This window comes from Oncorhynchus mykiss, chromosome 12 (genome assembly GCF_013265735.2).
Source record: "Oncorhynchus mykiss isolate Arlee chromosome 12, USDA_OmykA_1.1, whole genome shotgun sequence".
NCBI lineage: Eukaryota > Metazoa > Chordata > Actinopteri > Salmoniformes > Salmonidae > Oncorhynchus > Oncorhynchus mykiss.
In genome coordinates this window covers 18,107,716-18,120,818 of record NC_048576.1, presented here as the reverse complement: position 1 = coordinate 18,120,818, position 13,103 = coordinate 18,107,716, and the positions used below count along the sequence as shown (strand labels likewise).

General features: G+C 43.4%; 1 protein-coding gene across 4 annotated transcripts in view; it reads right to left on the bottom strand.

Moving 5' to 3' along the window:
* tnksa (tankyrase, TRF1-interacting ankyrin-related ADP-ribose polymerase a) overlaps nt 1-13,103 on the bottom strand; it is a 154,332-nt gene that overhangs the window by 135,496 nt on the left and 5,733 nt on the right. The gene's annotated exons all lie outside the window — the stretch shown is intronic.

Genomic DNA, 13,103 nt, shown 5'->3' with positions numbered 1-13,103 from the left:
TTGGTCGACTCCATGGCTAATTGGAGAGCTGACCCCGCTGTCTCCAATTACCAATGCCTTCTGAAGCTATATGAAAACCAGTGTTCTGTTGCTCAGAAAAAAAAGAGATCATTGCTGAGAGGAGGCTAATGGCTGAGTGTCATTATGTTGGTTGTTGCTAACAGAGATGGTTATGTTCTGTGGTTGTTGCTGAGAGAGAGCTGATTTGATGTCCTGTCTTGGTTGTGGCTAAGAGACAGGTTTTGTTAAGTATTTTTGTTGCCACTGATTTGAAATATGTGCTAAGATGTGCTAATAGAACTGTGTTTTTGATTCTTGAAATTGTTTAATTACCTTTGGATAATTCTGTTTCATTTGTTCCCAGGGGGGAAGGCACCTAGGGAGTGCTTAGGTAAGAGGCCGAAGGGCATACATATACCTGAAGTATATTCACTGTCTAGGCACACTAGGTAAGACCCTGTATTTTAGTTAGTGCACCAGGTGGTGGGTGCTAAGTTAGATAAGTAGTGGGTAGGCAGGTAAGATAGGAGAAGGGGCTTTGATATTTACTTTCTTTGCTTTGGTTCCGTCCAGCCCCTTTCCCCCATATTACCGTGTGACGGAATAAATTCCTTATAAACTGTAAATTCTCTGCCTTTTGTCATCCTTACTCGCACCTACAGTTCCATACCTCTTTCACACCACGGGGAGTTGAGTTGTAGCAGGGTGTTGCATTCCCTCTTCCTAGAGGCGTGCGTAACAGCGCCAAGAAACTTGAAGCTTTTGACCCTCCACTGCGGCCCCGTCGATGTGGATGGGGGTGTGCTCTTTCTGCTGTAATACACCATCAGCTCCTTTGTGTCGATGACATTGAGGGAGAGGTTATTTTCCTAGCACCACTCTGCCAGGACCCTCACCTCCTCCTTGTAGGCTGTCTAGTCATTGTTGGTAATCAGGCCGACCACTGTTGTCGTCATCAAACTTGATGATTGAGCTGGCGACATACGTGGCCACGCAGTCATGGGTGAACATTTACAGGAGGGAGCTGAGCATGCATCCCTGTGGGGCCCCCGTGATGAAGATTAGCGTGGCGGAGGTGTTGTTTACCTTCACCACTTGGGGTCGGCCTATCAAGAAGTCCAGAACACAGTTGCACAGGGAGGTTCAGACCCAGGGCCCTGAGCTAGTGATGAGTTAGGAGGGGACTATGGTGTAGATAGCTGAGCTGTAGTCGATGAACAACATTCTTACATACGTATTTCTTACATACGTATTTCTCTTGTCCATGTGGGATAGGGCAGTGTGCAATGCAACAGTAATTAAGTCGTCCGTGGAGCTGTTGAGTTTTTAAATCTAGGTTGCTGGTTAAGGTTATGTGGTCCTTAACTAGCCTCTCAAAGCACTTCATGATGGCAGAAGTAAATAAGTGTTACGGGGCAATATTCATTTAATTCAGTTACCTTCGCTTTTTTGGATTCAGGAACAATGGTGTACATCTTGAAGCAAGTGGGGACAACAGACTGGAATAGGAATAGATCAAATGTGTCCGTAAACACTACAGCAAGCTGGTCTGCACATGCTCTGAAGACGCAGTTTGGGATGCCGTCTGGGCTGGCAGCCTTGCGATGGTAAACATATGCGGCCACCGAGAACGAGAATACACAGTCCTCATGAGCCAGGTTGGTGGCTCGATCAAGTTTTCCTGAAAACGGGCGAAGGTGTTTAGCTATTCCAGGAGCAGGACATAGGGGTCCACAACGTGGCTGGCTTTCTCTTTATAAACCGTGATAGTCTGTGGTCTCTGCCACATACATCTCATGTCTGAGCCATTGAATTGTGACTCCACTTTGTCCCTCTAGTGTCATTTTGCCTCGTATTGCCTTACGGAGGTCATAACTGGTCTGTTTGTCCATGTTTCCAGTCAACTTGCAATGGTTAAATATGGTGGTTCGTGCTTTCAGTTTTTCACGAATGCTGCCTCCTATCCACGTTTTTGGTTTGGATAAATTCTAAAATGTCACAGTGGGAACAACAATCTTGACATATGTCAGTGCATATGTCTATTCTCAGAGGTGACCCTGAACATTTCCAGTCGGCGTGATCAAAACAATCTTGAAGAACATATTCCAACTGGTCAGACCAACACTGAACAGTCCTCACCACGGGTGCTCCAGTTTAAGTTTCGGCCTATAGGTGGGGAGGAGCAGAATGGAGGCATGATCCGATTTAACAAAGGGAGGTAAGGGCCTTGTAGCCATCCCAAAAGGGAGAGTAGCAATGATCCAGGGTACGTGATGCGTGTGTAGCACAGGAGATGTGTTGATAGAATGTCGGTAGAGTTTTCTTTATTAAAGTCCCCAGCTACACTAAAATGTGGTCTCAGGACATGCGGTTTCCTGTTTACACAAGTCCAGTATAGTTCCTTTAGCGCCGTTGCGGTGCCGGCTTGGGGGGTAATATACACGGCAGTGATTATGACCTAAGAAAATGATCATCCCGGGAGGTAATGCGGTTTGCATTTGATGGTGAGGTATTCCAGATCGGGAAAACAAAAGGACTTAAGTTCCTGTATGTTACCACATTCATGTAATCATGTTTTTTCTTCCTGTTCGCGCTATGGACGGAGAACCCCGCTGGCTAAATGGATGTGGCCAATATATCCAGAGAGAGAACAGGATTCAGTAAAAATAAATTGTGTTTACAGTCCTTGATATATGTCTGGAAGGTGATCTTCGCCACGAGGTTGTCTACTTTAGCCCCAGGGGTGAATAGAGCTGCCTCAGGAAGTTCAAAGGATCCAGGTCAGGGAAGTTGAATTTCTGCTCAAACCTCTGTTGAGGGACAACCGATCTAATGTCCAAAAGTTATTTTTCGGCTGTAGGTAATACAAGAAACATTCAGGGCAAATATTGTTTTAACATTAACACCCCCAAAAAGATATACTGCAATGTTGGCTAGTAGCTAGAAAAGGGGAGGGTTGGGGGGTGGCGTGATGGTGGAGAGGGCAGTTGATAGGGGTTGTGGCAAGGGGGAAATTATGCCGATGGGGTACTAAAGATTCACAGGCGCTCGTCTGACAGCCTCCCTGACCTGCATGCAGACTGCCTATCTATCTGTCACACATCAGAGAGAAGGGAGAGAGGAGAGAAGAGAGCGCGAGCGAACAAGAGAATTGAAATTGAGAGAGAATTTATTTGAAATTGAGAGAGAAAGAAAGTGAGAGGGGGGCTCAGCTGCTCCTGTGCAGCACTCTGTATAACAGCAACACCTCCTTCCCCCTCATACTGTAAACCAACAAACTACTAAGTGACCTCCACCCTCCAAACACACACACACACACACACACAAACACACACACACACACGGCCCTATTTTCTCTCCTTGTTCCATGATGTTGTGAGTGCAGCTGGCTAACAACATCAGTAACACTTACAACAGTAACAAACACAGCAACAGTTGCCTAGTTAGATAAAGGTTTTAAAAAAAAAAAAAAAAAAAAAAAATTAAAACGTCATCCCCCACCTCCCCTTGGGACAATTGAGATGACGCGTGTGACTAACACATTTCAGTTCATTACTATAGCTCCCGCCTAGGGCCAACTCAGTGTCAGTTTGTAAATGCCGGATCTCTATGGCAAGACGGATCATTCAACCTAGTTTTGTTTAAAATCGGCCCAGTGTTGTCGGCGACATCGCATGTGACTAATGAACATAGACAGATCAACAGTCCCATCCCCAATATCATCGTAGAGAACAATTAGAGGGGAGGAGTGCTTAACACACAGTGCCTTCGGAAAGTATTCAGACCCCACATTGATACATTACAGCCTTAATCTCAAACAATTTCTCAGCAATCTACACGCAATAAATACCCCATAATGACAAAGCGAAAACAGGTTTTTAGAAATGTTTGCACATTTATTGAAAATAAAAACAGAAATACCTTATTTGCATAAGTATTCAGACCCTTTGCTATGAGATTCAAAATTTAGCTCAAAGGCATCCTGTATCCATTGCTCACCTTTGAGATGTTTCTAGAACTTGGAGTCTACCTGTCGTAAATTCAATTGATTGGACATGACTTGGAAAGGCACACACCTGTCTATATAAGGTCCCACAGTTGACAGTGCATGTCAGAGCAAAAACCAAGCCATGAGGTCAAAGGAATTATCTGTAGAGCTCAGAGACAGGATTGTGTCACCGATCTAAAGAAGGGTACCAAAAAATGTCTGCAACATTGAAGGCTCCCAAGAACACAGTTGCCTCCATCATTCTTAAATGGAAGAAGTGTGGAACCACCAAGACTCTTCCTAGAGCTGGCCTCCCGTCCAATTGAGCAATCAGGGAAGAAGGGCCTTAGTCAGGGAGGTGACCAAGAACCCGATGGTCACTCTGACAGAGATCCTCTGTGGAGATGGTGGAACCTTCCAGAAGACCAACCATTTCTGCAGCACTCCACCCATCTGACCTTTATGGTATAGTGGCCAAACAGAAGCCACACCTCAGTAAAAAGGCACATGACAGGCCGCTTGGAGTTTGCCAAAAGGCACCTAAAGAATGTCAGACCATGAGAAACAAGATTCTCTGGTCTAATGAAACCAAGATTGAACTCTTTGGCCTTAATTCCAAGCGTGGTGGTGGCAGCATCATGCTGTGGGTATGTTTTTCAGCAGCAGGGACTGGTAGACTAGTCAGGATCGAGGCAAAGATAAACGGAGCAAAGTACAAAAAGATCCTTGATAACATGCTCCAGAGCGCTCAGGACCTCAGACTAGGACGAAGGCTTCCAACAGGACAACGACCCTAAGCACACAGCCAAGACAACGCAGGAGTGTGGCTTCGGGACAAGTCTCTGAATGTCCTTGAGTCACCCAACCAGAGCTCAGACTTGAACCCGATCTAACATCTCTGGAGAGACTGGAAAATAGCTTTGCAGCAATGCTCCCCATCCAACCTGACAGAGCTTGATAGGATCTGCAGAGAGAAATGGGAAAAACTAACCAAATACAGGTGTGCCAAGCTTGTAGTGTCATACTCAAGAATAATCAAGGCTGTAATCACTGCCAAAGGTGATCCAACAAAATACTGAGTAAAGGGTCTGAATACTTACGTAAATGTAATATTTCAGTTAATTTTTAATACATTTGCAAAATGTTCTAAAAAATGTTTTGCTTTGTCATTATGTGGTATTGCGTGGTAGATTGAGGGGATATTTTATCAATTTTAGAATAAGGCTGTAACGTAACAACATGTGGAAAAGGTCAAGGGGTCTGAATACTTTCCGAAGGCACCGTACAAACACCAGCCACATTGGACAGACAAAGCTAGCTAACAAAATGCAGAGGTTGGAGGGGGTCTAATGACTGCAGCCAGCTGACAGCAGATGGAGCAGGACGACTAACAAAGGAGCCTGTACAAAAACACCTACAGTTCAAAAGGAGGCAACACTGTTAGCTAGTGAATGGAAGCCTGTTCAATGTTACTGGTCTCTGAGTGAGAAATGTGTTTGATAATTACAAGCTGGAGTGAGATGAGCAGAGGGAATGCTTTTATATTCATTCACTAGCACTGCTGATATTAGGGTAGTCGCTTGATGGATGTGTACCATATTTATGTTTGAGATCAGAAGGAAACAACACACACAACTACACCGCTCAAAAAAATAAAGGGAACACTAAAAAAACACATCATAGATCTGAATGAATTAAATATTCTTATTAAATACTTTTCTTTACATAGTTGAATGTGCTGACAACAAAATAATACAAAAATGATCCATGGAAATCAAATTTATCAACCCATGGAGGTCTGGATTTGGAGTCACACTCAAAATTAAAGTGGAAAACCACACTACAGGCTGATCCAACTTTGATGTAATGTCCTTAAAACAAGTCAAAAGGAGGTCCAGTAGTGTGTGTGGCCTCCACGTGCCTGTATGACCTCCCTACAACGCCTAGGCATGCTCCTGATGAGGTGGCGGATGGTCTCCTGAGGGATATCCTCCCAGACCTGGACTAAAGCATCCGCCAACTCCTGGACAGTCTGTGGTGCAACGTGGCGTTGGTGGATGGAGCGAGACATGATGTCCCAGATGTGCTCAATTGGATTCAGGTCTGGGGAATAGGCGGGCCAGTCCATAGCATCAATGCCTTCCTCTTGCAGGAACTGCTGACACACTCCAGCCACATGAGGTCTAGCATTGTCTTGCATTAGGAGGAACCCAGGGCCAACCGCACCAGCATTTGGTCTCACAAGGGGTCTGAAGATCTCATCTCGGTACCAAATGGAAGTCAGGCTACCTCTGGCGAGCACATGGAGGGCTGTGCGGCCCCCAAAAGAAATGCCACCCCACACCATGACTGACCCACTGCCAAACCGGTCATGCAGGAGGATGTTGCAGGCAGCAGAATGTTCTCCATGGCGTCTCCAGACTCTGTCACGTCTGTCACGTGCTCAGTGTGAACCTGCTTTCATCTGTGAAGAGCACAGGGCGCCAGTGGCAAATTTGCCAATCTTGGTGTTCTCTGGAAAATGCCAAACGTCCTGCACGGTGTTGGGCTGTAAGCCCCCACCTGTGGACGTCGGGCCCTCATACCACCCTCATGGAGTCTGTTTCTGACCGTTTGAGCAGACACATGCACATTTGTGGCCTGCTGGAGGTCATTTTGCAGGGCTCTGGCAGTGCTCCTCCTTGCACAAAGGCGGAGGTAGCGGTCCTGCTGCTGGGTTGTTGCCCTCCTACGGCCTCCTCCACGTCTCCTGATGTACTGGCCTGTCTCCTGGTAGCGCCTCCATGCTCTGGACACTACGCTGACTGACACAGCAAACCTTCTTGACACATCTCACATTGATGTGCCATCCTGGATGAGCTGCAATACCTGAGCCACTTGTGTGGGTTTTAGACTCCGTCTCACGCTACCACTAGAGTGAAAGCACCGCCAGCATTTAAAAGTGACCAAAACATCAGCCAGGAAGCATAGGAACTGAGAAGTGGTCTGTGGTTAGCACCTGCAGAACCACTCCTTTATTTGGGGTGTCTTGCTAATTGCCTATAATTTCCACCTGTTATCTATTCCATTTGCACAACAGCATGTGAAAATTATTGTCAATCAGTGTTGCTTGCTAAGTGGACAGTTTGATTTCACAGAAGTGTGATTGACTTGGAGTTACATTGTGTTGTTTAAGTGTTCCCTTTATTTTTTTGAGCAGTGTATATAAACCACATCAGAGACATGCAAAAGCACGGGGAAGAGCATGAGCGATTCATTACATGCCAAACCTTGACGAACAGCAGCTCACACACCATCTGGATTTGCATTGTTGTTTTCCTTTGTTCTTGTCTTTTTTCCTCTTTTGTTCTTTATGAAGGTTGTTGGCACATCGGGTGGGTTGTGGTGTTGATTGGTTTGGATGGGGGCGGGGAATACCAGTCAAAAGTTCGAACACACCTACTCATTCAAGGGTTTTTCTTTATTTGTACTATTTTCTACATTGTAAAATAGTGATGACATCACAACTATGAAATAACACATGGAATCATGTAGTAACCAAAAAAAAGTGTAAAAAAAAATCTAAATACATTTCAGATTCTTCAAATAGCCACCCTTTTCATTGATAACAGCTTTGCACACTCTTGACACTGTCTCAACCAGCTTCATGAGGTAGTCACCTGGAATGCATTTCAATTAACAGGTGTGCCTTGTTAAAAGTGAATTTGTGGAAATACTTTCCTTCTTCATGTGTTTGAGCCAATCAGTTGTGTTGTGACAAGGTAGGGTTGGTAGACAGAAGATGGTCTTTTACCAAATAAGGCTAAGTCCATATTATTGCAAAACAGCGCAAAAAAGCAAAGAGAAAAGACAGTCCATCGTCACTTTAAGACATTGAGGTCAGTTAAATCCGGAACATGTCAAGATATTTGAACGTTTCTTCAAGTGCAGACGCTAAAACCATCAAGCGCTATGATGAAACTGGCTCTCTTGAGGACTGCCACAGGAAAGGAAGGCCCAGAGTTACCTCTGCTGCAGAGGATAAGTTCATTAGAGTTACCAGCCTCAGAAATCGACAATTAACTGCACCTCAGATTGCAGCCCAAATAAATGCTTCACAGAGTTCAAGTAACAGACATGTCAACGTCAACTGTTCAGAGGAGACTGCATAAGTCAGGCCTTCATGGTCTAATTGCCGCAAAGAAACCACTACTAAAGGACACCAATAAGAAGAAGAGACGTGCTTGGGCCAAGAAACACAAGCAATGGACATTAGACTGGTGGAAACCTGTCCTTTGGTCTGATGAGTCCAAATTTGAGATTTTTCGTTCTAACCGCCGTGTCTTAATGAGACGTAGAGTAGGTTAACGGAAGATCTCCGCATGTGTGGTTCCCACCGTGAAGCGTGGAGGTGTGATGGTGCTTTGCTGGTGACACTGTCAGTGATTTATTTAGAATGCAAGGGACACTTAACCAGCTTGGCTACCACAGCACTCTGCAGCGATACAACATCCCATCTGGTTTGCACTTAGTGGGACTATCACTTGTTTTTCCACAGGACAATGACCCAACACAATCACCCGTCCTCAACCCAATTGAGATGGTTTGGGATGAGTTGGACCGCAGAGTGAAGGAACAACAGCAAACAAGTGTTCAGCATATGTTGGAACTCCTTCAAGACTGTTCGAAAAGCATTACAGGTGACTAGCTAATGAAGCTGGTTGAGAGAAGGCCAAGAGTGTGCAAAGCTGTCATCAAGACAAAGGGTGGCTACTTTGAAGAACCTCAAATATATTTTGATTTGTTTAACACTGTTTTGGTTACTACATGATTCCATATGTGTTATGTCATAGTTTTGATGTCATTCTACAATGTAGAAAATAGTAAAAAATAAAATCCCTTGATTGAGTAGGTGCTTCCAAACTTTTGACTGGTACTGTATGTACAGTGCATTCAGAAAATATTCAGACCCCTTGATATTTTCCAAATGTTACATTACAGCCTTATTCTAAAAGGGATTAAATGTTTTTTTCCCCCTCATCAAGCTATACACAATACCCCATAACGACAAAGCAAAAATAGGTTTTTAGACATTTTAGCAAACGTATTAAAAATAAACTGAACTATTACATTTACATAAGTATTCAGACCCTTTACTCAGTACTTTGTTGAAGCATCTTTGGCAGCAATTACAGCCTCGAGTCTTCTTGGATATGATGCTACAAGCTTGGTACACCTGTATTTGGGGAGATTCTCCCATTCTTCTCTGCAGATCCTCTCAAGCTCTGTCAGGTTGGATGGCAGCGCTGCTGCACAGCTATTTTCAGGTCTCTCTGAGATTTTTGATCTGGTTGAAGTCTGGGCTCTGGCTGGTCCACTCAAGGACATTCAGAGATTTGTCCCGAAGCCACTCCTGCATTGTCTTCGCTGTGTGCTTAGGGTCATGGTCCTGTTCGAGAGTGCGGTCCTGATCCTTTCATCAAGGATCTTTCTGTACTTTGCTCCATTAATCTTTCCTTCGATCCTGACTAGTCTCCCAGTCCCTGCAGTTGAAAAACATTCAACAGCATGATGATGCCACAACCATGCTTCACCGTAGGAATGGTACCAGGTTTCTTCCAGATGTGACGCTTGGCATTTAGGCCAAAGAGTTTAATCTTGGTTTCATCAGACCAGAGAATCTTGTTTCTCAATGTCAGAGTCCTTTAGGTGCCTTTTGGCAAACTCCAAGCAGACTGTCATGTGCCTTTTACTGAGGAGTGGCTTCTGTCTGGCCACTCTACCATAAAGGTCAGATAGGTGGAGTGCTGCAGAGATGGTTGTGTAGTTACATAACAAAATGTGGAAAAGGGAAGGTGCCAGAATACTTTCCAAATGTATTGTAATTTGGCAGGGTTATTATTGTTATCTATTCGCTGTTTAAAATGGTATTTTACTGGGATAAAAGTAAGCTTGTTACCAGAGACAACTCATCTGAACGGGGCTTACAATAGATATCGTTTTGATTGTTCAGGTTCACCATCAGCAACATTTTTACATACACAGGATAAAGTTCCTCATTTCATAACAAGGACAGCAATCCACTTTTGCGAGGCGCCAAAGCTGGAGGAGAAAAGAAGCTCACTCCAAAACACCTTCCAAAAGGTCAAAACAATTAGATTTTGAGATGGGGGTGAAATCCAAAGTTGTGCTATATATTCATTGGCTATGTCATTGCTCATTTGTAAATTATAAATATTTATACATTACTAGCTCAAACACTTAATCTGCAAAAATGACAAGATAATTAGTGGGTGATGGTGATTTCAGAACCAAAGTGTGGGGACAAAAAAAACAGGCTACATTGCCCCCCTCCTAATCTGATAGTGGTAATGGGATGGTAAATGCCTAGTCTCCCTTATGGCTAAGCTCAGGTGCCTAGATAATACATACACCATAGACATACATATTTTACTCACACACAGTCAGTTCCAGCTCATAGAGGCCCAGCTCATAGAGGCCCAGCTCATAGAGGCCCAGCTCATGAAATCCATCAGCAGCTATTTTTTATTTGGAAACTGGAAAATGAATGTGTTTATGCAACTAATGTAAGGGCATCGAATCGTATCGAACCAAATTGCATCGATTTGTTCTCAAATCAAACCGCACCAAATAGTTTCAAACTGAAGCATATCGTTCCTGTATCAGAGCCCATGTATCTGGATATGTATTGAATTGTCTTGAAAGGGTAAGATGCACATCCCTAGTGCTTTCAAATATTCTCCTCAATAATAATTGTCTGGGAAGAAAGCAGAGCCATCAGAGTAAGTCTGGATCGGAGTATTACACACCAACATAATACAGCTCATTACACACCAGTGGGTCTGGGAATTGCCAAGGAACCCTCATGATACTTTGGTGCTTATACAATATGTACTGCGATTCTCACAATTCTATATATATCAGGGATCTCCAACGGGCAGATTTTAGTTGGCCCCCCACGTTTTCTGCGCAAAAAGATAATAATAATAATAATAATAATACATTTATATTGTTGGATATAAAAGACTGTAAAAACACCAGCAAATCAAGTGATTTTAATTTTGGAAATCTGTTCCAAAGTACTCCCACGCATAAGAGAGATATACTTTCGCAAGGCACTGTATTCGGCCCCCTTGAACTTTGCGACCTTTTGCCACATTTCAGGCTTCAAACAAAGATATAAAATTGTATTTTTTTGTGAAGAATCAACAACAAGTGGGACACAATCATGAAGTGGAACGACATTTATTGGATATTTCAAACTTTTTTAACAAATCAAAAACTGAAAAATTGGGCGTGCAAAATTATTCAGCCCCCTTAAGTTAATACTTTGTAGCGCCACCTTTTGCTGCGATTACAGCTGTAAGTCGTTTGGGGTATGTCTCTATCAGTTTTGCACATCGAGAGACTGACATTTTTTCAAAACAGCTCGAGCTCAGTGAGGTTGGATGGAGAGCATTTGTGAACAGCAGTTTTCAGTTCTTTCCACAGATTCTCGATTGGATTCAGGTCTGGACTTTGACTTGGCCATTCTAACACCTGGATATGTTTATTTTTGAACCATTCCATTGTAGATTTTGCTTTATGTTTTGGATCATTGTCTTGTTGGAAGACAAATCTCCGTCCCAGTCTCAGGTCTTTTGCAGACTCCATCAGGTTTTCTTCCAGAATGGTCTTGTATTTGGCTCCATCCATCTTCCCATCAATTTTAACCATCTTCCCTGTCCCTGCTGAAGAAAAGCAGGCCCAAACCATGATGCTGCCACCACCATGTTTGACAGTGGGGATGGTGTGTTTAGCTGTGTTGCTTTTACGCCAAACATAACGTTTTGCATTGTTGCCAAAAAGTTCAATTTTGGTTTCATCTGACCAGAGCACCTTCTTCCACATGTTTGGTGTGTCTCCCAGGTGGCTTGTGGCAAACTTTAAACGAGACTTTTTATGGATATCTTTAAGAAATGGCTTTCTTCTTGCCACTCTTCCATAAAGGCCAAATTTGTGCAATATATGACTGATTGTTGTCCTATGGACAGAGTCTCCCACCTCAGCTGTAGATCTCTGCAGTTCATCCAGAGTGATCATGGGCCTCGTGGCTGCATCTCTGATCAGTCTTCTCCTTGTATGAGCTGAAAGTTTAGAGGGACGGCCAGGTCTTGGTAGATTTGCAGTGGTCTGATACTCCTTCCATTTCAATATTATCGCTTGCACAGTGCTCCTTGGGATGTTTAAAGCTTGGGAAATCTTTTTGTATCCAAATCCGGCTTTAAACTTCTTCACAACAGTATCTCGGACCTGCCTGGTGTGTTCCTTGTTCTTCATGATGCTCTCTGCGCTTTTAACGGACCTCTGAGACTATCAGTGCAGGTGCATTTATACGGAGACTTGATTACACACAGGTGGATTGTATTTATCATCCTTAGTCATTTAGGTCAACATTGGATCCTTCAGAGATCCTCACTGAACTTCTGGAGAGAGTTTGCTGCACTGAAAGTAAAGGGGCTGAATAATTTTGCACGCCCAATTTTTCCGTTTTTGATTTGTTAAAAAAGTTTGAAATATCCAATAAATGTCGTTCCACTTCATGATTGTGTCCCACTTGTTGTTGATTCTTCACAAAAAAATACAGTTTTATATCTTTATGTTTGAAGCCTGAAATGTGGCAAAAGGTCGCAAAGTTCAAGGGGGGCGAATACTTTCTCAAGGCACTGTATATGTGATAGTATACAAATGTAAGCAAGGTTTGAAATTATTATGTTTTAGTCAAATATTATATCTGCTTGGGCTTCTTGCGTTCAATTTGTAGTCTACAAAAATTATTCGTAATTATGTTCCGGACCCCTGATCATCCGCTCAAGAAAAGAAAATGGCCCGCGGCTGAATCTAGTTGATGATCCCTGCTATATGTATTGCAACTCAATACTGCGAGTTTATTGCGATTTGATGTTCCAAACAAATTGCTCACTATATGTCTGCTGCAGAGAGACACATTTTGATCAGTCAGGGAAATAAAAGTGCTGAAAACATGTTGGCTCTCTATTTAAAAAGATTGAGGATGAAAAATTCCTGAGTTATGGCAGAGGTACAGCCGACTAGCCATCTCTACCGTAATTTGTTT